Consider the following 25,790-nt stretch of genomic DNA (forward strand, 5'->3'; position numbering starts at 1 on the left):
GATATTTTACAATTGAGGAATATTATAAATAAACGCGTGTTATACAAGTAATTGTACTTTAACATTATAAAACAAAATAAATACGGATACAAATTAATGAAAACAACAACTGAAACTGAAACTGGTTTATTTGCTAAAACGCCTATTTCTACATTTACACGTATTCAATGGCGTAGTACATAATCTATATAATTAAAACTATATAAATGAAAAAAAATAAACAAATCAAAATATAAGGATTATATTAACTAAAATTTTCATATCACAACATCTTAAAACCAATTAATATATAGAATAATAATATAAAACAGATACATGTCATTTACTTACCTTAAAATCTATATATGCTCACACGCTTGTATTTTAGTTTAAGGATCACTAATGTTATTGCCCCTAATTCGTACGGTATTTAAATCGCGTCATCAGGAAACCGCCTTAAATAGTGTGATCTTACAACCGTTAAAGCACGTGTTCGTCAATATTGCAGCTGTTTAAAGTGACTGTTACATGTTTCATGCATTGCACGAACTGAAATGCATACAGCCTGTCAATAAAATCTACATCATACCTCTACTGATTCTTGATATTGTACATGGCGTGCTGTAGACTATCAACTTCCATCGAAAATACACTAATATCGTTAAATTTCATAACGCAAAGAATCACAATCTATGGAAAAATCTACACTGGTAATATACCGGTACATTCCCCGTGAGCAAAGTGTGTTAGAAATTGATGTCAGGACGGTACAAGGCATATATGTGTCGTGTTCTTAGAAAACTGGGCTTAATGCATGTGCGTAAAGTGTCGTCCCAGATAAGCCTGTGCAGTCCGCACAGGCTAATCAGGGACGACACTTTCCGCATTAACTTGATTTTCGGTAAGGAGGGTCTTCCTAGAAACTAAAAATACCATAAAAGCGGAAAGAGTCGTCCCAGATTAGCCTGTGCGGACTGCACAGGCTAATCTGGGACGACACATTACGCACATGCATTAAGCCCAGTTTGCTCAGAACAAGGCTCATATTAATAACACAATATCTGATATTAAGCAGCTTTAAAATGATATTTGGAAAAAAGCAAAACGCATACAACTCCATGTGAACTTAACTAACCGGGCAATTTTAAATGTCGAAATACCTAAACTTTTAACTTGTTATGCATTTGTTGAATGTGTTTATTTGCTTTGGCTTGTATTTCACTGAGAACATTGTGCTTCCCATCGGTAGAAATTTAAACGAAAACAAACCTTTCACACTAAACAAATGGAGTTACACCTTTTATGTGACCTTAAAAGAAATATTAGTATTCGAAAGATGCAATTATGTGACGAATTCTAATAATTCTCCCATATATATATATATATATATATATATATATATATATATATATATATATATATATATATATATATATATATATATATATATATACGAGAAAAGTTTGATGGAAACAATTTTAATCAAATCTGTCCTTATGCATAAATAGTTACTTTTTAATTATTGCCTATTTAATGAAATGTGTCGTGTATCGAATGGTCCACTTAGCTTAATTTGATTAAAGCACTCTTTTTCACTTGTTTACATTTAGAAATATTAACTTCAACACTCAGCTAAAAGGACCGAAACATATGTCCTTTAAAAATTTGATAGTTTATCTTTATTTTGAAAAGCGTATGTTTTTTTATGTAAACAATGTCATATATTATCAATTGCATCTGGATCTGCTTTAAATGTTAACATTTGATAAACGGCAACACTTTTAAATATTTGTTAACATTTTCATATCCGTTTTCAAATTGACATTTGATACTGACGTGATTGAATTTAATGTTTATTTTGTTTTAAACTTGCTATTTAAATATTGCCAAATTCCAAAACTTTCAGTAAGTATATGTGATCTCAAAACTGGCAGTTTAAAACGGGAAAAAGAAACTCTGTTAATAAACCAAAATTGTTAAGCTTAAAATAATACACTTGGTTTTGTTTATTGATTTTTAACATACATATCACTTTAATAACTTGAACCAAAAGTTAACCATTATTAGTTTAAAGTTTTGAGCAACCTGGCCCAGGAGCATAAGCATGAGAGAAAAGCTCAAAGCCATTTACTAGTATTTAGATAAGGCTAGTAACCAATTTTCTATACCATGTAGGACACGTGTTCACAACAGTACAAATACAATGATTAAATATGGGAACAAGGCATGCAAAAGTATTGGAGGTGCAAACACATGCACAACATTATTGACTATGTTCACTAAAAAAATGGTCTACTATGATAACGAAATTCTTTTTTATGTACCATGTATATAGAGAATAACAGGTTACTGTCCCATCGTTTTGTAATATATCAGGCGAGGCTTCGAATAATAAAACGGCGAGACTTGCCGAGCCGTTATTTTATTCATGCCGAGCCTGATATATTACACAACGATGGGACAGTAACCTGTTTTTCTGTTTATCATACCACATTTTCCTAAAAATCTACAAAACAATCCATTTCTTTATATTTAATATGTACGGATCCCCGCTGATTTTGCTGATCCGGCTTTTACACGTTGACATACATGTAGAAACGGCGTTCGAAAAGACATCACGAAAAATCGCTTATTTTAAACATCGTATAGAGAAAAAAAATGTTTGCACTACGAATGGGAAGAGTACAGCCGCTTTTATTAAAAACGCCTTGAATTGGAGATCAGAAATGGACTGCAGCGACAAATTTAATCTAGGAACACACTTCACCGAACAGTTTGGAGACACCATTTTGGAGATGTGTATTGACATTGACATTTTGATGATGGTGTCAATAATGACATAAGCGTGTTAAATTGTTTGTTTAAATAGTTGAGGATAAGCATACTGCAGGAGCCGTATTCACCAATGTACGTAAGTCTCAAATCTTAGACTCAGCTCAAGTTTCTGACTCAGACTCAGACTCAGTCTTACAAAACTTAATTCACGAAACATAAAATGGTAAGTTTTAGACTCAGACTCATTAAGATAAGTCTCAAATGCTAAGTCTGCAATGTTTAGACTTACGTAATGACGTAACGTCGTTTGCGCGTTTACTTTAGAAAATGGCCGCCGCACGACGCTACTTGCGTAATCATAATATTAAAGTGGAAAGAGTGTTTTTGGATCGGTCAAACCCGTTGGAAATGTATCGTGATATAGAACTGTACAAACGATTTCGTTTCACACGACCGGGGATTGTAGTAATTTGTGATCTTTGCGAGGATGAATTAAGTCGCAACACTATGCGGAGCCTGCCAGTTCCGGTCGCCCTGGCAGTATCATTTGTCTTGACTTTCTGTGCAAAATTTGCGAGTGCAAAGACTATATCGATATTTAAGATTTATTGCCCCATTGATGACGTCATTTAACTTCTGCAGTGCGGGCTGGTGTGATTTTTTTAAATAAAAGATTTTGTGATTATGACTTTAAACTAGAATAAAATATGTACATTCTTCGTATCAAAGTGTTAGTTTTGTTGATCCTGACTCATGTTGATAGAAATTGTTGACTTTATTGAAAATCCCACGTAACTCCAATCATTGACTGATACAAGAACTTCCTGTTGACCATGATATAAAAAATATATCAGGCAACGTTATATCAGGCAGATATCAATGCGGTGGTATGATAAATTATGATATATTGTGGTGAGATAGCTAAAAAATATCAAGTTGATCTACGTGAAACACCAAAATAATGCTTGTATTTTTATGAAATATTTCTTCATATAAAGAAAGAAAGCTACATAATTTAAACCACAGTTGTGTGTCTTTAAAATACAAAATATACATGTGCTACGCTTAACAAATGTCCAAAAGACGACACAATTATAAACAAATATGAATATTAAGTTGGCTAATACACTTAGTATATCAATCGGCCCATTGCAGTTGTAAAGCAGATGTATGACGACAAGTCACTTTTGGCCAAGTGTGCATGTCTTACCTGTAGATAAACAGCAAAATTCATCGATTTAGTTGGTCCGTTGCAGAAAATAAAATGCATTAGATGATATCATATTATTAATCAATGGCAATAACTCCTTGAAACAATTCGGAGCGGAACAATCTGAAACAAGATGGCCATGGTGGCCCTGGGTCGCTCACCTGATTACCACATAATCATGGAAATATAGAACATAGTTATAAACATGTACCACATACATATGCAAACATTGAAATGTGAAACGATGGACACGCCATATATTTACATGTTCGCAAAATGACTTCTTCATGTCGATACATGTGTCTGACTTTTTAAATGCTATACTTTAGCTGCAATCCAACAACCTAACTAGATTGGGCTCCGATTAATATAAACATGTGAGTCTTGTTCTGAGAAAACTGGGCATAATTCTTGGGTGTAAAGTGTCGTCCCTGATTAGCCTGTACAGTCCGCACAGGCTAATCAGAGACGACCCGCTTGTATGACATTTTTCGTTTAAATGAAGTCTCTTCTTAGCAAAAATCCAATTTCGGCGGAAAGTGTCGTCCCTGATTAGCCTGTGCAGACTGCATATGCTAATCTGGAACGACACTTTACGCACATGCATTATGCCCAGTTTGCTCAGAACACGACTCGTTTTATCAGCATCACGGTGAAAACAAGTTTGAATGCAGATGTAATAGTATGGTTAGGTAAACAATAAAAGCTCGAATTTTTACAACATTTAAGTACTTTGAATGTAAATCCTTGCTAAAATGCTGTAGGTTTTACCTTAGTTGTAACTCTTCTTAAGTGGTTTAAGATTACATAATTTAATTACAACAAACAACGTCAAAACATCAAACAGCTATCACTCTACAGAATTGGTGCCATGCATACATTTATTCACGTTGAAACACTATATTGTACTTTTGCCAAAACAAACGCTGAACCATATAACCCATAGATAAACACTGCTAGTGCAGATAAAGGCACGATTAAACCACTTTTCTTCCATTAAAAACTTAATTTAAAGAGTTAAGTTCGTATATATAAGCCTAAATACAGAACGTTGTGGGTGAATAACAAGAATACAAGTTAAGAAAAAGAACAGCAAAACAGTTGAAATATGAATTCTTTTAAAAATTAAAGCTGAAACACAACTACGTACATGTATTCCAGTCGTAAATGATTAAAGGGGCCTTTTCACAGATTTTGGCATTTTTTTAACTTATTCATTAAATGCTTTATATTGATAAATGTAAACATTGGATCGTAAAAGCTCCAGTAAAAAAGCAAGAAAAAAATTTAAAAAAGGAAAAGAACATTGCCCGGAGCAGGTTTCGAACCAGTGACCCCTGGAGTCCTGCCAGAGTCCTGAAGTAAAAACGCTCTAGCCTACTGAGCTATTCCGCCGAGTACACATTCGTGACGTATTTTATACCTTATATAAGCAATCTTTGTAGTTTCACAAAATTTAACGACAAAAACAGAACTCTCCAAATTATTCAATCGTTTCGCGTTGCAACGCTTTATAATTTTTAGGTTTTAAAATCATCAAAAGATGCATATAATGGCTATATTAGAGCATGGTTAATGTTCAGTATTACTGTTTCCTCACAAATATCATAACTAAAACGAAAACTTACGAATCTGAAACAACTTTTTTCAATTTTGTCAATTTACCAAAGCGTGAAAAGATCCCTTTAACGTACAATATTTGGTATCTCCAATTTTCTATACACAATTTGACAGTGTTGATCGCAAAAACGTTGCGAAAATAAAGCGTCATAATTAATATTATGTTTGATATGAATTAGTTTAAAAAAAGAGGTTCATTTCCGTTACATAAAACTTTTTATGTTTTATTTTCAATTGAAATATGATAAAGTAATCTATTAACAATAAGCTGTTGAATTCGCAAGGCAAAATATATACAATATGATGCAAATTGAATATACAGCGGACGTCGTGAAAATTTTATGTTTTTAAATAATCATTTAATAACAATACCATGGGTTTAACAAGTTTTGTTCATGCTTTTTTGCACCGAACCCATCCATTTATCCCCACTGCATGTTATTGTTATTAGGATTATGATTGCAAGCCAATCATTACATATTTGAAGAAAAGGTAAACTTTTGATATGCTATTGAGCTCATCAATTAAGTGTTGCAAGCACAGATCCTGAAAAAAGAACAAATGGTTTACATTAGGAACACTCTATTTTTCGCCAATATAAATGTATCAATCGTCAGCTAACAGCGCTCAAACAATGACTTGTGAGAAGATTTGTTCAAGCATTCAACAAGATAAATTATTTGCAAAATTGCTGCGTGCAACGTAGTCATTTATCAGACAGAACTGACAATATATTTAGTCCAATGAATTCAACTATTTGCTCACAACAAATCGTCACAGTTTTAAGTAATTTGGCAAAATTATGCTAAAAAACCTTCCCTTCAGTTATAACGTATAAACTCGTGTAGACAGTATACGAAATTAATTTAGTGACCTTAATCGTTATATGATTAGTTTATTGTTAACAAGAATTTAATTTTGCCATAAACGACAGTGTACGATCAAGTGTTCTTTTCTAAAGCTGGCAAATTAAAATACATTTATTAACTTTTGTAAATAATATTTAATGACCACAATTCACAAACGAGAGGGCTTAATTGGCGATAGAACACATAACAAGTATTAACTTAGCATATAATCATTTCATTATCATTTGGCAATCATAATAATAAACTTTAACAATAACATGTTTATTTGTTTTAACATTTACCTTTATTTAGATAAATAACTGAAAAATGCAGTTCTGCAAAACCAATGTGCTTCATTAAATAGTAATACTATATTAAAGTGCATTCATGTTATCTTTATGATCATTACTTTAATATTAAATAGACTAGAACCAAGACATCATGACAATGGTAACCATAAATATAAGTGTTATGTTTATTTGTGTGTGGTCTGTGTACTGAGATGTCATTTTATGTCTCTTGATAAACCATGTGTTTTCCAATATATTTTTTTGTGAAAAAAAAATGCACAAATACATAATAGTGTTTAAAATTTGTTTAAGTTGTCCCATTTTCGACGATCTGTTGCTCTGCTTATGATTCTTGTACATTATGCAACAGGATTAAAAGACGTCAAGGCATTGCTAGGACAATATCGTCTACGTGGCGACATCATCAAAATCATCATCGACGAGCCCATATAAATCTCTAAATAAATGATAGTGTGTACTTATTGATTTAGGTCAAGCAATTTTATACAATCTTTATCAGAATGCTCGTCTCCGCAAGAAAGTTTTAACAATATTGCGGAAACTTTCTGCCCTATCTTGGTAAAACGATCTTGTTTGCATTTTAAAAATATTAAGTTTAAACATTGATGCTAAAACACATTTGTAGAGACACATATAATTTTACGTCATTAAATAAGAATTTATAACTTTGTAAAAAAAGGTCAAGTTCTGTAAGATTATTGTCAAGATATGACATTTTCTCGTTTGAGTTTAGTTCTTAGTTTTCGGAAGCACACAAAACCAGATAATATTTTAAAAGAAAGCATGTTTACATTGCTGTCCCATTTTTAAAATAATACTATATAAACAGAACAATAATATAGAAAATAAGATAAATAAGCGGAAATAATACTTCTGCTAAAAATCAACTGCTTTTCATTTTGTTTTTGAAAGACAACTGTTTTTATGAAATAATTTTCAACATCAATTGCGTAGTTTCTAAAAATTTAAAATCAATCGCTTTTATAAGATTTGATGTTTTCTAGTCGATGTGTTTAAAGTATGGAACTTTTAGTGTACAACACTAATGCGAACGGATGGGCAATTGCACCGAAAGGCCATTATATTGCGATATCCTCTTGCACCCATGTACTTGTACGGTAGGGTATGAAATATAGAATTGTTATTTTTATTGAGAATCGTCTATGCGGCGATAGCTATTTTTTTATGAAAAGGCTCGGTCCTGATTATGTGGTGAAAATTACCTAAAAGACGATACGTGTCACTTCTGGCGGTTATACGTCATTGCGGCGTCACTCAAAAGTGTTGAAATGAAATGTAATGCTTAACGATCCAGCACTATCAATTATTCAGTTAAATTCAGTGGACACATATTCAAATAACGTCCGTGTATCATCCTTAGTCAACAAGTCTGACAACTAGAATACGAATATAAACATGCGATTTGCATTTACGATAGCACCACACTACTAATTATACACATTATTATTAAGCGGTTGCCAATTAAGTAAAAAACGCGATCGTGGACATTTCAACGTATCTATTACGATATCATTTAAATATTACTGGATATCCTCAACAAGAGAGGTCAGGTAAGAATGCGATTCAATCAGAACTTTAATTCATTGGTTTTGTAATTTATAAGGCACTAAAATGTGACTTCAAACCAACCATTAGAATTCGATCAATATATAAATACCTTGCAGAATAAACACTTAGTAAAATTCAGTCATTATGCCAACAAGAGGTCACGGGTTCAACCGGACAAGACTTTTCAGGAAATTTCGCATCAACCATACAAGAGATCATATCTTTAATGGGTATTTCTAAGTCATGGGGACTTTTCTGCCGATAGAGTATCATGTATTTCAAAGAGAGGTAACTGTGTTAGCCTTGTTAGCTGTACCAGGAGAGTGCTATCGCGTAAATGATTAGATCATGAACGAGCTGTGTCGGGGGAATACTATGTAAGTAAACGTTAATTCTCGGGTAAAGAGCGTTCATATCACACACAAGGTGTGCTGCATGTGGGTTTTAAGTTTTGCCATGGTTTAGACATTTTTTGTCTCTCGCCATCTTTGTCTCCTGGCTTGTATCACTCAATTTTATATCATTTTTCGTGAGCAATTGTATTGTTGAATCATATACGAATTATCTATGAAATAAAGGTAGTTGCACATCCATTAAATAATAACGTAGTGCATGACACGTCTTTGACATCTTGCCAACATATTCCAAGATATTGTGAAAAATGTGCGCATAAATCACTGACAGTGCAAATGTAACACTGAAGTGGGTACTTCAAATAAGAATGTTATCAACCGCCTGCTTTTTACACACACAATGTGCATTTATTGAGTGTGTAGTAGTGATATTGTGAGATATGATCACCCGAGCGTGTATGCTGTTTGAAAAAGCTAAAACTGCACTACATTTTGATATTTTTTCTTCAGTGCCCTATTTCTGCACTGCGTACACAGGGAATTTTGGCCCCATGCTTTCATAATTTATTAACTGTGATTGAATTTTCATTTCACCTCTAGAATTCTGTGATCAAGGGTAAAGCGTTTAATAAATTAAATGAAAGACAACAATCCATAACCGATATCAGAAGGATACATATTTCGTCATTTAAGCTTTCTTTGAATAATACAACACACACATACATGTATGATACTTGTAAATGCATACAATTGCTAATAAATGCACATTAAAATCATGTATCTTATCGATTTCAGATTGAATATTTTTCGAATTTATAGTAATGATATGGATTTAGCAATGATAAATATATTATTAAAGGCATGATTAACTTATGTGAATTTGACAGAAAATAAGTAACATAATATTTGCCTATTGCTTTGCCAATGTATGCTTATTAATTCAGATCAAAATGTCACTAATAGCAATCTTTGCATACGTTTGCACTCAATTGTCATACTTTGTTGTACCTATTTTCCACGTAAAACATGTTTTACATAAATTGCGCATAAAGACATTTGTCTATGATTAATCATGTTAAGACAACTAATTGGTCCACGGTCGCTCTAAATAACGTCAACTCATTTGATCGAAAAAAGATTAACACGATTATAAATTGAAATATAAAAATGTATATATTTCTTGTGTTTGAATATGTAATGTCATAATATATATTTACATAATACGTTATTATAATCGCAGACATCGAATTCTGTCATCCAACAATCAATTTACCTGCGATTTTGACCAAAACAGACACACAACTAGGATTGTTATATTATAGTACATGCATGTTTATGCTTTGAATGAAAGAAATGGTATATAAACACTCAATATAATTATGTTTAATACTATTATACATTTCTTCTAATATCTACGCATTATATTTTGTTGTTGACATGAATCACGAATATACTGTTTACATACTGTGATAAAGAAGTATGACATTTGAAGATACATTAAGCGTGTCATCAAATATTTGCTTAATATTGTTCCAGCAAAAGTAAATACTAGAAACTTGATCGTTTTCCTGCTACTAAAACAACGAAAACGAACGTATTTTGACGGTTTATTATTACTTCCTCGACAAAAATTACATCATATTATACAGAAACCATTTTCATTGTTTACATTGTAATGTGTCTGGGTATTTTTTTTAAGGGAGTTGTTTTTTTCGCGCCACATACGTGAGGCCGATGCTTCTGGTTACGTACATTAAGTAACATAGCTATACCTATCATCAAAGGTATACACCAAGATAGTGTTATGTTTGTTTACAATATTTTTAACAGAACTGTTCTTTTGTAATTGTCTGTGTACGCATATCATAAACCGTTAAGTATGGATCCAATAACTCATGCATATAATATCTCATAAACTACAGAAGACGCAATATAAGGTTTAATTTAACGAGAAACTCTGATTTTTTTTATGATAGTGATATTAAAGACGAAAATATTTTTATCTACAGATGCTCACTTTATAGGATTTTAAGACGCCTATCTTCATTACGTCGAAACCAAACCATACTTAAATATCAAATTATAATTTGATTATTTAACATCAACATACTTAGACCACAAGCAATCGAAGCAAAGTTCTAATTATTTATGACCACAAAGGGGTGCATTTGAGATCGCTTACGATATCAAAATACTTACAAGCAAAACATCCGCACCAGCAGCAACAGCAAAGATTCAAGAACAAAAACGGAAAAGAAAGCAAAATAATGTAACTAGCAACCTTCAAAACAACAACAACAAGAAAAACTCGAAAATACAGAAGATTAAGGAGGCAGTCTACAGTTTTTTTTTTTTAAATCCCCAGGCCGACAACCACTGTTCTGCAAAACACCCTCAAAACAAGGCCTCCATTCACAACCTGAAAATAGATTCAGACAATATTCAGTGCAGCTCATCAACAGCTTGAAAATAAAGCACAAAACAATGTAGACAATACTCTTTAAATTGAAATCTGGGGCAAAATAGACATTTTCGCGGTTTTCGGAATTTGCCCGTTAAAACCCCATTTTTGGCCTGGGGCGTAGCCCAAAGGCCATAGTAATGATACAAATTTCTGAGCCTATCCGAATTGGCTGGCTGCCAATAACCAAATTCCCGAAACTCCGATTTACCACTTAATTCATGCACAATAAAAGTAGATATTCGCAGATCTCAATAACCCGCATTGTAAATACAGAACATCACTATAAAACATGACAGTGTAATAAAAAATGAAAAAAAAATATTGAAGCAAAATTGCTTAGCATTTTCTACGACATTGTTTACATATTCATGAGATAATAGGTTCCTCACTTGACGGTCTAGGCTGAAACGATACGAGTGTCTACAGAGACAGTAAGAATTATTTTCTCAGACATTTTTTGAAGACATTATATTTGGTATTTATAAACATATTTTAAAATATTGTTCTTTTATTTTGCGTTAACAAGACATTCCAGATTTTTTTTTTATTCAAGATCATTCTCGGAAATAGACCAAGTAACTGGATATGGTATTCTAATGCGAAGATCGAGCGCGAAAAGTTCTACGTGATACAAAGTACACAATCTGTACACCTTTCTTTATCAGGGTTAGTGGATTTTCTTTTGTATACACATTACAAAGGAAGTATGAGTGTTTTCCTGATCTGGTAATCATGTAATAAAAAGCTATTTTAGTCTATTGAAAGTGATTTATTTGACGCCAACAATAACAGTTTTTTGCGGCCATGTTGTTGTTGTTGTTGTTGTTGTTGTTGTATATCTTCACCGCCTATGTAGAAGAACCTCTACCAGATCTGTAGAGTTGAACAAAAGGTTATCGTTCCCACCACCAGTATCGTGTAGTTCTCCAACGTATATGAACATTGATTGTAGTATATAAACAAATATTGTCTTTTCTTACAGTCTCTGAGCTTCAGCACTCAACCGCTAGGGTCAATCCGTATACATTCTGACAAAGGGAGAAATTCGGACAATACTTCTTCCCAAGCACACTAAACTTAGCCCCATGCCTTCAGCGCATACAGCGCTTTGATTAGATAAACCCGGCAATCACATTTATCTTTCCGGGTAAGATTACGCACACAGTCGACAACATGCTTCGCACGATCACAGCAAATGCTTTTAAACTGAGCCAAACATCGTAATGGGTCATTACCATTGAACTTTTTTCCACTGCTAACTTATTTAACCACTGCTAACTTATTTTAACCCACTGTTTAAATCTGCCAAATGTCGCCTGCTTCAAGCAGGAAGTACATGTGTTTACTTCTCACTGAGCATCTGCAGAATGTTGACTAAATTCAAGGTCACTTAGATTCGGAATACTGAAAACAAGTGAAATTACTAGAATATTGACAATTTATACTTACATTTCAGCTTCTGGAGTCAAAACACATTTTTTCGACCATACACCTTAAATTAAGGAAATTGACCAGGGCAAATGCGAAAATAGGGCTCAAAAACTGTAAACTAGTAAATAAAGTCACATACACACATTTATCATTCTTGCAGACGATGCGAAGAATGTTAACTTAATCAACAAAAATACATGCGCTATAGAAAAGTATCAATCCAGAGAATAGGCAAATGCTGAATCTGCAATACAGTAATATCGTTGGAAACGTTCATTTATTTATTTGGCATATTAGCTGACAATCGTGATTCAAACCAGATTGTCCGTGAAACAGATTAACGCTCTCTCTTGAGATTCCCCTTGTCAATGTATCCAGGCAGAAAAAATAATCATTTTACCATGCACAACCACGGACTTCTATGTCAATTCATGTAATAAGACCATTGCTTACACTGGTTCACCATATTCTGTGAAATTCATCACAACTTTGTATTTGCCAGCTTACCATTGTAATCAAAACCATGAAATACCACTCAAAACATGAATGAATATTCACAAACACAATGCTCTTCCATGATTATTCTTGATTGTTTATTTAAGGTAGGTTCCCACTGCCGATCCGATCAACTCGATCATCCCGATCACCGAAATTTCCCGACCAAACCCTACCAAGCTCGACTTAAAAGGGTATACACGACTTATTGTCGACCTCTTGTCGATAACACACGACCCCCACATGACTCATTCACGACGTCCACTCAACCATCTTTCCGATTTCCGCTCGATCATCTCGACCTATTGGCGAGCCCTTTACGATCTCAGCTCGACCAAGTGGACATCAGCTCGATTGCCACCAGATCTTCACACGACCAGATCGTGATGGTCGTACTACAGTCGTACAAAGTTTAATCGTCCGATTCTAAGAAGGTTATGAGTGACAAGCACGACGTTTTGCACGTGAGCTTTGTTTTAGTGACATGAGCTCGTGTATGGTCGAATAGCAATCGGGAAGTGATCGTGTACGGTCGAGTAGCCGTCGGGAAGCAGTCTAGTTAATCTGTACATCAAATCAAATAGAGGTCGAGTGGATCGTGTTGCGATCTAAAATAACTCGGGTAGAGGTCGAGCAGATCGGGTAAAGCACGTGTAAAAGATGTCAATCCGATCGCACCAAGATTGCTTCACGATCAACTCGATCTTCTACTCGACTAATACACGACCACTTCCCGAGCGCTTCTCGATCCATTTCCGACCGCTACTCGATATTTTTTGACATGTCAAAAAATATCGGGTAGGAAGCCCGACTAATGCCTACCTACCCGACCGCCCCCGACCACTCATGCCGACCGAACCAGACCAGTACCCGACCGCTTGGTCGAGCTTGATCGAGTTGATCTGATCGGCAGTTGGAACCCAGCTTTATCCTGGTTTTTATTTTAACAATTTTTGCGATATTTAGCCAAATAAGTATACCATGATATATTGCGGTGATACGGGAAAGAAATAGGCCAGTTTTTCCTTCTTGCTTTCACAAACATTTTACGTTGATTTGTAATACATGTAATTACTTCAACATATAATAAAGAAAGCTAATTGTTCAAATAACTGTTATCACAAGTATCGTGCAAATAATTAAAATCAAGCGGTGCGAGAGTCAAAAAGAGAACATCTACCCATAACAGTTGAAAAGCTAATGAAATACGACTAGTCAATAAAGACAATTTTTGCATGTCCTACCTGTAGAGATTATGAACGTTAATGGCATGTAATACGTGTAATATGTTGCAGACAAAATATCCGTTAGAGGATGTCATATAATAAAATAAAGGCAATAACTCCTTGAAAAATATTTGGAGCGGAACAACCTGAAACTACCTCATTAACAAGAAATGTTGAAGTATCATAGAATTCGATTTATTAGTTTACGGGATCAAATGCAGGAAGGCATTAGACGTTAAAGGGAATTAAGCACATTTGCATCTTCGGAGTATAAAAAGCTGACTTTGTGCACACATCCACCCTAAATCAAGTGCATTTAAGCGATTTAAACGGTATTATCGCTTTGTCCGTTCGAAATTACTATATCAGAATACTTTACTTTCTTTAGCTCACTCAATCACCACATTTTAACCTTAAATAAAACATTTCTTTGCACGAACATGTTAATCATATAACATCAACCGCATTTTGGGTGCCATGTGTATGCTAAAATACAAATTGAAACGCTAAACGCTCAAACAAATGTACATAACCTTAGTATCTAAGAGCCACACTCGAATATGTTGCTAGTGGCTATAACAATATAAAAAAGATCAGCTATAAGTGGCGCACAATTAGTACCCATAGGAACGCCGATAATTTGTTTAAATATTTTACCATTAAATTCAACGAACAAGTTATCCAGAAGAAAAGTAAGTGCTGCACAAAAGTCAAGACAAGTCCAATGTCATAATCTAATATCTGATTAGTAAAAAAAGCTGTTTTAGTGTTTAAAGCTAGATATGAACACTTCTCTTTAGCTAAAGTTTTTTCAAGCAAAGAAACATGTTTGGATTTTAATAAAGCGTGTGAAAGCGTTGTATATAGTGTAGAAAAATGATAAGTACTTACTTGAGACACCTTACATTTTTTCTTTTCAATTTTATCAATTACTTCTAAGGAGTTTTTTATTGAACAAAATAGGTTAATATAACTATTTTCATAACCTTTATTACAATATTTAGCTATATGATATCTAATAGCACTCAATGCAGATGTAAGACACACTGATAATTGCTTGGTGGTACAAGACACTGAATTAGCGATACAACGACTTTTATATGGCGTTTTATGTAATTTAGGTATCCAGTAAAGTGATGGCAATTTCTTGTCAGCAATATTGACTAATACATTTAAGTTTTTGCATTCGGCAATATGGCCGGCAATAATTTCATTAGGTTGCTTATTGTAATCACAATATGATGTAGTTTGTGAAAGTTCTTGTGTAATAGTATTAACATAAAACACTCGTCATATAATTATAACATAATTAGCAGCCTTATCTGCAGGAACTATGACAAATTTAGATTTAAAATCTTCAAGCAATTTGCAGAGATTTATTTTATTAAATTTAGGTGAATGTGGTAAGGCCAAATGATTAGTATCATAAAAATATATTTTATTCATGGCCATACTGAATACTTTTGTTTTCCATTCATTGAGTGCAGTAATTTCAGCATTTTCCTTCCTGCACCATTTAGTGCAATAATCCTGTAAGGATGTTACGGTTGTCTTAATGCAGTCATCAAAATCAACAGGAATAGGCAGTCTATACTTAGGGCCTCTGCGTAGTAAATTTCTAAGGTTTTTATTTTGAATGAAATTAAGGTCCCCAGTAATAACATGTCCAACTGGACCATGTATATATTTAGAACTAGAGCAGTCACATGATGTAGGACATTTTCTTATTACATTAATATCTGTGGAAATAGAATTATAATTAAAAACGATACTTCTAACAGGTTTACTAGATTTGTAGCAAATAAGTTGTGATTCAGTATTGCGGAAATAAGGGGGTACCAACCGGCGCACATTTTTATTTGAATATTTTTGGAAGGTCAATTAAATCAAGACCTTTGTTACAAAACTCAATTTTGGTACGATTTCTAGTTTTGTTATGTGCACTTTCAATAAAAGGTTTCAGATAGTAATCAGTGAAAGATTCAATAATAAAAGCACATTCATATAGTGGGTCCGATTGAAGTAAAATAAGTTTACATTCCTTATCAATATGCGCCAACGAAGAAACAGAAAGAGAGCAAAGTACACTTAGTAATTTATGTTTACCCCCATTTTGTAATAATGTGTAGCAGTCATCTAAAGAAAGCAGACGTTTAAATTTACGCCTTATGATACCATTTTTCCTTATGCCGTGTGAACGTTTATTTCTTAGACGTTTACTAAACAGAGAAAATGAATTAATTTATTTATTTATAGAAATAGAACCAACATTTAAAATATTATCATTTAATCCAAGTGGGTAAGCTGTTTGCAAACGTTTAATCCATTCAAATTCCGGCATGCACCTTGCTTTTAATTTGAAGTACTATTATCAAAAATGAGTTGCTTCACAGGTTGAATGGAATATTTGTCATGCTATGACCCGTTTTATTAAAGTGCTGGTAAATAAAGTTGTAAAATTTATTGTTATTTTTAATCTAAAAAAAAGTTCCATAAAACGTGTTTTAAGTAATCTACCAGTCTGCCCAACGTATTGCGCACCACAATAGGGTACATTTCAAGTAATGACATACACTACATGCATAGAATTTAAAGACATCGGATTTAATGTTAACTCAAAATTTACGGTTATTAACAGACTAAAGAAAAAAAGAGGACATATTTAAAAACTTGCAACATAAACACGTCCTGGAGTTGCACTTATTTATTGTAGGATACCGATTACACGTAGCTTGATTACGCTGCGAACTAGAACTCTGCCGCAATGTATCTCCATTGAAAGATGTACGAAGTAAACTTATTTTGACTGTGGGTCTAGAAAAAAGTAATAACAAGTTTGTTCTCTCATATTTCATTAAACTTATGTATAAGTATGTGTGTTCCAAGTCCATTTGGAGCAACGTCACACATTGAGCCTCGGTGTCCAATCTATGGCTATTTGACCAATACAACTGTGTATACACAGAATGAGAGTAAAGGTGTCATACCGTAGCTACCGAAAGGCACCACTACCCGCTGCGAAGGCGAAGGGTAAATGCGACGAGTAAAAGTAAGACAAACAGCCTTTAACCAAGTTCATGATAGGCCAGTCAAATCAGTTTCCCTGTCAGGGCGCCAGACCACAAACAACGATGCTGGAAGCTCTACGGTAGAATGGAAGGCGTGCAGCCTTCAGCTACAATTGCGCAGAGAGCAGGCGTATCTATTTTAGAAATCGATAAGAAAAAGAAGAAAACAATATAAACGACTGAGTACCGTACGGCTATTTTCAATCCTTGCAATGAATTCATTTGTTAGCCAACTGACAAAACGCAGTAGTTGTTATTTATCAAATACAGATACAAATGAGCTGTGCTCTGTGAAAAAGGGGTTTAATGTATGGACGTAGTGTCCCACATAAGACTGTGCAGTCTGCACAGGCTTATCAGGGACGACACTTTCCGCTTTTATGATATGTTTCGTTCCAAGAAAGTCTCTTCTTAGCAAAAATCAAGTTAAGACGAAAAGTGTCGTCCCTGATTAGTCTGTGCGGACAGCACGGGCTCATTTGGGACCACACTCTACGCGCATGCATTAAACCCCCTTTTCACAGAGCACGGCTAAAACGTATTGTTATATCTCTATACAGTTATACAAAAGATTAAAAGCCTTATCTGACCGTCGTGGTTCACAGGAGTGTTTATTATTTCCGTGTACATTTACAGGCAGACTATATGTGCTCTGTTAATTAATGCTCCAGTGGCACAGTTGTAACGATATGACTTGTTGTAATTTACAAAAGTTAATCATATGGAGAACAGAAATTTGACTTGTTATGCGTGTTTTTCTCTGGTGGGAGTCATATAATTGCAACATTTAACATAATTAGTAAATCATTAATCAAGATATGCTTTACAACTACATGTATATTAAAAACAGCAAACACACACATCATAGTGACGGCAGTTTTTTTAATGTTCATGACGTCATTTGATGTCTACGTGTTGCTTTTAGCCATTGTCTTTTATACTTTCATAAAAGCAGCATTAACATAAAAACATTAGTTTATACATAAAATACCAGATAAGTGTCGCACAAAAGAATGATCATTTGTACACACATCTAAACAACTCGCCAGAGCTCGTAGATTGAATAAGTCTCGACAGTATGAAACCTAGTATTCTATATGCGTTTAACACATTTATGTCTTTATTTAGGAATCAGCAACTTGTCAAAATGATTAGAATGAGCAGGTTGGGATTTCTTAGAATTCCACGTAAAGATATGCAGAAACGCGCATTTTCCCGATAACTACACAACATTGGTATTTCGGATGTCGACGTTTTTGTATTTCCTAAAGCTTCTTTGCGTCCACCGACGACTAATCATAGAACATCATATCAATCTAAAGATATCCAACTTATTCACTAATTTTTATTGAGTTTGAAGAAAAGAAAGCAATTTTAGCATCTTATAACATAAACAGTGCACGCATTAAATAATATATAGTGACGCAAAAGATGCCAGGATAGAGGGTCAACACAGTCGAGCATTTTCCAACTACAGTCCACTCTCGTTATCTCGACATCGGATATCTCGATATTCTCGATATGTCGAAGTAAGCTCAATGTCCTAACTTTTTCCTTCTTATCTATATAAATAAACATTGCATATGTCGATTTTCGTTGTGTCGAATAATTCGATATCTCGATATAAAACTTTGTCCCGAGTCCCAATTGTATTTACTGTGGTTTATCTCGAAGTGCGAATAACTGTTCCAGTGTCAGCAAAAGGTGAAAAAAATTTCCTTTGATACTTCACCGTTCCGCTTCGCCCGGCTGCTCCCGATACTGTGCGGTAGGAAATTGATTCGTTAATTGCATCAATAATCACACGTGTGTAATGTCGTTAGCCATTAACACTTGAGTAAGGTCTGTCACTTTAACTGTTACTTTAACATCAATTAACTGGAATTAATACACAGCCTGCCGAAAGGCCGAAATACTTATTGTTTTACAAACAATATTCCAAAATGAATTGAGTTATATTTTTACTAATAATCGATTGAACTTTGCATTTCAAACTACAAAATGTACATGTACAGTTCAGTATTCCGGAACGTGATTTACGCATGATCAGATGGAAAACCCTCGTCTTGATTGGACGTCAATTGCATCATAACTTTAAATAGCAACATTACCGGATGTTTTCCTCGACAGTTTAGAAATATTATAACCGCATGCAATTATGTTATACTTAAAACGTCATTTTAAGCATTTAAATAGCATTATTAATAGCCTCGTAAAAACGCGTATATATCAGGTAGAGAGTATTATTCCACACGGTGACGGCATAAGTTAGACCTCTTAGCTAGTATTTAGATGTTAAAAACAAGGTAAATTTTCGTCTCATATTTCTTTGAAAACGCCTATTCGGATATCTCGAACTCTCGTTATCTCGATATTTTTTCTTGTTCCCGCCGACTTCGAGATAACGAGAGTGGACTGTATAATCATTCGATCGACACACTGGCTTTACCTACGATGTACGCTACCAATGATAATGAAGTAATATGTGCGACATTCTGATACACTTTGGATTTGTAATACCATGACATTATAACATGTAAAGTACTCCTTCACAGGAAGATCAGTCTTGCACAAGGAAAATACAAGGAAACCAGCGTTAACATTGTGTTTTTACATATAATTTAATCCATAAGCGTTCAATTGATAATACAGTTGATTGTTTTGCAACTAATACATCATACACATGTACATTGGTCATAGAAACCAAGCGACCGGATTAATGGGTGAATATTCTGGTTTTCATTTCAACATGCTTTTTTATCCACAAGACAGTCTCCTCTTTAGGTTACAAGAGCCACGATACTTCTGCTTTAAGATTTCTTTTTATTTTATAAATAAAAACGTGTTCAGTATATTTATTTAAAAGTGGTTTTCGTTTTTACCCTGATTTTACATCGCATATTTGCGATTTATTTTCAGGCTTTTTGGTTTATAGTATTTAATGAGAATTCCTTTTTTTATACAACACAATAATTAATTTACGAGTGAGTGTATGTCTCATTGATTTAGATGTTTATTAAATTTGATCGTTTTCGCCTGCAAAAAAGTATTTAATTCTGCTCAGTTGAACTAGATAACACGTACAATCATATGAGTAGTATGATTTTGTGTATGATTTAATCAGTACAAATATGCGTTTCAAATAGGTGTTTTACATACAAGATCCTGTTGCTTAACAAATGTTAATTCATATCGTGATTTCCGTAATTGAACTGCAGCAATAAGCAACATGATTCTACTTTCCATATTGTCAACAAGACTATTGCCCAGCAATAAAAGTCCCCTACCGGCTCCTCCATTGTCAGAAATTCCATATTTTATATATATATTTGTTGCCATAGCAACCAGAATTTTGACGTAGGAACAACATGAAATGACGTGCTTAATGTCTATCTTGCCATCTATCCATGTTTCAAGTTTCATGAAAAAATATTAAGAACTTCAAAAGTTATCGCAGGATCCAGAAAACCACCATTTTCAGCAGTATTTCTAGTCTATTTGTTGCCATAGCAACCAGAATTTTTGACGTAGGAACGAAATGAAATGACGTGCCTAATGTCCATATTGCCATCTATCCATGTTTCAAGTTGCATGAAAAGATATGAAGAACTTTGAAAGTTATCGCAGGATCCAGAAAAGTATGACGGACGGACGGACGGACTGATAGACGGAGCGCAAACCATAAGTCCCCTCCGGTGAAACCGGTAGGGGACTAATAAATCAACATTTTTCAATAATTCTTGCTTCGTTGATTATTTCTTAGTCAAAATGTTACGATGTATTTAATTAATAAAAAGCAGTTGCACAACTAATTGAAGATAAACTACATTAACGTCTTAATAATTGCCTTTGTTTAAAGACCTCGACACTTAGTTCAGTAGCACTACATTAGCAAGATAAGATCGTCTAAGGCATGTATTGAATTATGCTGTGTTTTTATGTAAGACATTGATGAACAAAAACCGGTTAACTGTGTTTGTATATGTTGACAAATTGAGCGTTTTATTGGAGAATACATTGACACGCCATTTGAAAGCAGTCGAATGATTTTGAAGACGTAGAAGATAAAGACGGTTTCTTAGGTTTTAAATGTAAACCAAAAGCGGATATACCGGCTAGATAATCCCAAAGAAACACCAAAAACAAAGTAGATAGTGTTACAGTTCTTAAGCAATAAGTGCAACTGAAAGAGAGTTGAGTGCAATAATCATTGTGTGGTTTCACTGCCACACAAGAGTCAATGAAAAAAAAGCACATCGACAGAAACATATTTGTGACAAAAATATAATGCAGAATGTTGAAACTTACACATATTTTGATATTTGCTTTCTATTATCAAATATCCTTTTAACTATCGTGGGGTCTTTTATATGTAATAATCTTAAAATTGTTGATCTTGTCATGGATGCGAATTGGTTATAGTGTAAACCGCGTATAAAAAAGTTTTGCCTGAATAATAACTACAACAGTCCATAATCATTTTCATTCATTGGTTTCTGGTAGTTGAGGTAAAATAGCCCCAGGGACATCATTGGGATACAGCTGCATCAAATAACAAAAAGGCAGGTTTTAAGCATTATTGCTTCTTAAAACATAATCATGTTACATATACAACAGGCTATATTGATCATAGTTAGAAATAAGATCAAACCCTTTTCTGCACACTTGAGTAAGGAATACAGAAAAAAAACACTAAAATTTCTATTACACACCTTATGTCCCTGACAGCTTAAATTTTATGCATTCCGTTTTGGGTTTAAACACTGTGTCGTATTTAAGATTATTTTTATGGTATCTCAATATGTCCTGGATCTTTTAATCCCACAAATGTTTATTTAATCGCATATATGAATAATACAACTAGGTGTACTTATAATGAATTCACATTTTAAACAACAAAATAAACGTATGACAATCAAAGTTGTGTATTGTTGTACTTTCTTTCCTTTTTACCCCATCTGGTTCAGCCATGGTACTACGCTGTTTACTAAATATCTGGCATACTATATAATTATAGTTTTAACGTATTATATAGGTCCATACATAGTGCGTCTCTCTTTGGACACGGCCTCAACGCTAAACTGCCTGTTTGGCCCATCTGTGTACGTGCTGTGGTTCAAAGAATGCAAACTCGATTTGCTAAAAATATTTGTTATGGTTTGGCAATTCAGTGAAGGAAAAAGTAAAATTACTACAAAATGATGAGTTCGACATTTTGCCTTATGTAACTTACGCAATAAACAGATATATATATATATATATATATATATATAGAACTAGAAGCTAACCCAAACAAACCATCTTGGGTAAAATCACTTAAAGAATGTCTAGAACAATTAGGCTTTTTTCATGTATGGCTAAATCAGGGGGTTGGAAATGAAGAATCGTTCATATCATCTCTAAAACAAAGAACACAAGATATTTTTTGCAAAATTTAAACAATGAACTCCACATGTCCTCAAGAGCATCAACACTTTGGCTACAAACATTATCTCAACTGTCTAAACATAAAAAAATACTGACAAGCATTCACATGTCTGAGGACATCTTCACACAGACTAGCTGTAGAAACAGGAAGGTGGCACAAACCAAACTAAATACCAAGTAACGAAAGGAAATGCATATCGTGTAATACACTAGAAGATGAATTTCATTTTTTACTAGAATGCCACTATACATGGAAATAAGATAAAAATCACATTAAAAAATACTACGGGAAACATCTAAATATAATTAAATTTTCAGAATTAATGTCCTCAAATAATAATTGTTTGATCGTTTATGCTGTTGCATTGTGTCATTCAATACACCTGTGAAATCATCGTTGGATACCTTTACTCTTATTATATAAATAAGGACCAATTTTTTTTTCAAGTACCTGTGACACTAACTGTAACGGAAACACGCCAATTTAATCATGGACATAAATATTTCGCATACTAATATCGTTATAAGCATTAATCTAAAAGGCTACACAACACCAACACAGTCGCAAAAAACACAAATAATTACAATAATTTTATTTACAATACCAAGGTTGAATAAACATTATATACGTTGTTAAAACTTTAATATGATACGTACTATTTGTACAAATATTTATTTGTGTTTTTTTTGTATATGTATATTTTTTAAATACGTGTGTAAATTACCTACGCAATCTTGTATAACTGCTACATGATATACAATCATATATGAAAATAAGGAACACTGATAAATGTACATTTCTAACTGAAATGAAACGTTTCGCATGATCATGTAAGTTTTTTCTTTATGTTTGGCTTTCGCGTAAGAAATATACATTTCACATCTTAAACATTTATTATTATTGCTCTAATACAGATTAAGTCACCTAGATCTTATAAACGTTTTTTGTGTGTTTACTCATCTTTTATATTACGATCTTCATATTCGGAGCATATAACATATATCTTTAAAATGTATTCGATTAATACTTTTCAAATGTTAAATGTACATTTTCAATAAATAACTCCATGTCATTAAGCTATAATTTTACATTTTTCTCCGTAAGAACCCAATCATGGTCTAAGAAAGAGAAAGTTGCTTTTTTCCAATTACTTTCAAACGTGCTTATTATCAAAACAAAATGTTGCTGTATCTTTAATTTACAATATGTATGTACAGATATCTAACATGACGTAAAATGCCTCACCATTAACCAGTTATATATTTCTTTGTATTGTTTTATTTGTGGAATGATGGGCATTTTGCCTTTTTTCCTGAATAAAGCATATCTATACTATACATATCTATCAAGTGATTTTGAAGGAGCATATTGAGTGGACATGTGGTAATAACAATCCTGCATTTATCGACGATACAGCACTTTAGAGTCATGAACATATAGAAAAGTCTACCTATCAACGCAAAAAGGTCACCGGTAGACGCAAAGCCACATCAACTCCCTTTGACGGTGACCAAACATATACATGCAGTTGGTGACACCGCCGAACAAAAAAGGATAGATAGGGATCAAATCAATAACATTAACGCATAGAAGGATCATCAATGAATATCTGACAAAACTCCTTACTCGTTGAATGAGAGCTGCTTAAATATTGACAGCCCTTTACCTAAATAATAGTACTTAGACTTAATTGAGTATTTAAACACGTTTACACTATTTTGCTATTTTGCTTTTTAAACACTGTTATGAAAACAGCCTATGACGTAATAGCCTTAGTCTAGTAAACATTTGAGGGTCATTCATTTACAAAATAACGATTTCATGGTGCAGCCTTATTACAATTTGGTAATTAATTTTCCCAACCGTTTTCCCCCATTTACTGTCAATTTGATAGACCAAAATGTCATTTATGTGTGAGTGTACCTTTCTAAATAAGCTGGACTTTTCCTTATATTACATACTAGCGTCTAGTGTTAAATGGGTATATAAACTGTCACTTTTTGCATTGAATGGGGGTACAACGCACACAGGCAAAGATGTAGTTAAGCTATTTCTTGCTGTTTTGGGTGAAACCCCGCTTAGGGGTTCGCTCTTAGCTTGTGATTAACTATTGGATTTGGATCTAGACTTAAATGGATTTATGGAGCGAAATAAAATGGAAACTTTATCTATGTGTTAGCGTCATTGTTCAGATCGAATAACGCTACAATATAAAGAAGTGAAACTCCAGCTGCTGGAGCAGTATTGAATTTTCATTAAAAACAACTAGTTGGTCCTTTATTTAAGGCAAGTTACCGATTGCCCAAACAGTACAAAACAGCACAATACAAACCAACATAAACACAAAAAATGAATAAAGCTGGGGTCACCGCCTTGGAACGGTCAATGCAAAGCATTGGGGGTTTAAACCTGGTTATAGAGCGCTCAACCTCACACTTTGCCCAGCAATATTCATAATACATTTAAGTGTAAATAAAATTTAACGTCATAGCATTGTAACTCAAATTAAACAATAATAAAAGGGAATTAAAACGCATTCAATTTAATTACTATTTAATTACTCAATTGCATTGAAGATACAAGAGTAACAGAATTACAACTTTTTGACGAACGATCAAATAAAACTATTTACAATTGTCAACTACATTCCTTCTTTATAGAAAAGATTTGAGAATAAAGAATCATAGAGTTAATATTCAGATAATCATCGCGCAAATACAGGAAGAAGCAGCAATAATGGGTGTAAAAATTCCATATTACATAGCTTGGTTGTTTATGTGACTGCTAAAAAAATTAAAAATAATTAAATCAAACAAGAAACGCTTATCAGAGAGAAAATATAAATAAAATGGAACGTTATAAACCCAATGACCTATGCATGTAGATTACAACTGGGAAAGTCGGTCGTATGACGTCACAAAAAATTCATAATGACATAATGACGTGAACAAATTCCAAGGGCAGTACTAAATAAAAATATAAATGGGGCTGTGCTACTAATAAACAAGTTTAG

The 25,790-nt window shown here is 33.6% G+C and overlaps 1 protein-coding gene and 1 long non-coding RNA gene across 2 annotated transcripts in view; one reads left to right on the forward strand and one right to left on the reverse strand.

Moving 5' to 3' along the window:
* LOC127847140 (uncharacterized) overlaps positions 1-498 on the reverse strand; it is a 3,889-nt gene extending 3,391 nt beyond the window's left edge. Inside the window, exon 1 of the long non-coding RNA XR_008033838.1 lies at positions 331-498. This is a non-coding gene — a long non-coding RNA (uncharacterized LOC127847140). The remainder of the gene's footprint in view (positions 1-330) is intronic.
* Positions 1-25,790, forward strand: part of LOC127847113 (N66 matrix protein-like) — a 147,310-nt gene that overhangs the window by 10,258 nt on the left and 111,262 nt on the right. The gene's annotated exons all lie outside the window — the stretch shown is intronic.

This window comes from Dreissena polymorpha, chromosome 1 (assembly GCF_020536995.1).
Source record: "Dreissena polymorpha isolate Duluth1 chromosome 1, UMN_Dpol_1.0, whole genome shotgun sequence".
NCBI classification, from domain to species: Eukaryota; Metazoa; Mollusca; class Bivalvia; order Myida; family Dreissenidae; genus Dreissena; species Dreissena polymorpha.